The sequence below is a fragment of the Cicer arietinum genome, chromosome 5 (genome assembly GCF_000331145.2).
Source record: "Cicer arietinum cultivar CDC Frontier isolate Library 1 chromosome 5, Cicar.CDCFrontier_v2.0, whole genome shotgun sequence".
NCBI classification, from domain to species: domain Eukaryota; kingdom Viridiplantae; phylum Streptophyta; class Magnoliopsida; order Fabales; family Fabaceae; genus Cicer; species Cicer arietinum.
Window position 1 is genome coordinate 14,498,647 of NC_021164.2, and position 675 is coordinate 14,499,321.

Below are 675 nucleotides of genomic sequence, written 5' to 3' on the forward strand. Positions count from 1 at the left end.
CGAGTATTAAGAATGGGGAATCTCTTAATGTCTACGTTTACTTAATGTTGTCGTGAAAACCATTAGAGTTAAACGAGTATTAAAAATGGGGAATCTTTTAATATCTCTGTTTACTTAATGTTTGTTGTGAAAATCGTTTAAGTTAAATTAGTATTAAGAATGGGGAATCTCTTAATATCCTTGTTTACTTAAGGTTTGTCATGAAAACCATTAGAGTTAAACGAGTATTAAAAATGGGGAATCCTTCAATATCTCTGTTTACTTAATGTTTGCAGTGAAAATCGTTAGAGTTAAACGAGTATTAGAAATGTGGAATCTTTTAATATCTCTGTTTACTTAACAATTGTTGTGAAAATTGTTAGAGTTAAATGAGTATTAAAAATGGGGAATCTTTTAATATCTGCATTTGCATAACGATTGTCAAGGATGGAGTTGGAGTATGCTCATGCATTTTCATTTTTTTTGTCAATCGTGCAGACCCGTGATAGGTGGCACCTTGATAAATAGTACTTTGGCCTGTGATAGGGGGTACATTTATGATTTACGTTTTTGTAAATTGTGCAGACCCGTCATAGGTGGCACCTTGGTAAATAGTACTTTGGCCCGTGATAGGCGGTACATTTACGATTTACGGTTTTTTGTAAATTGTGCAGACCCGTGATAGGTGGCACCTTG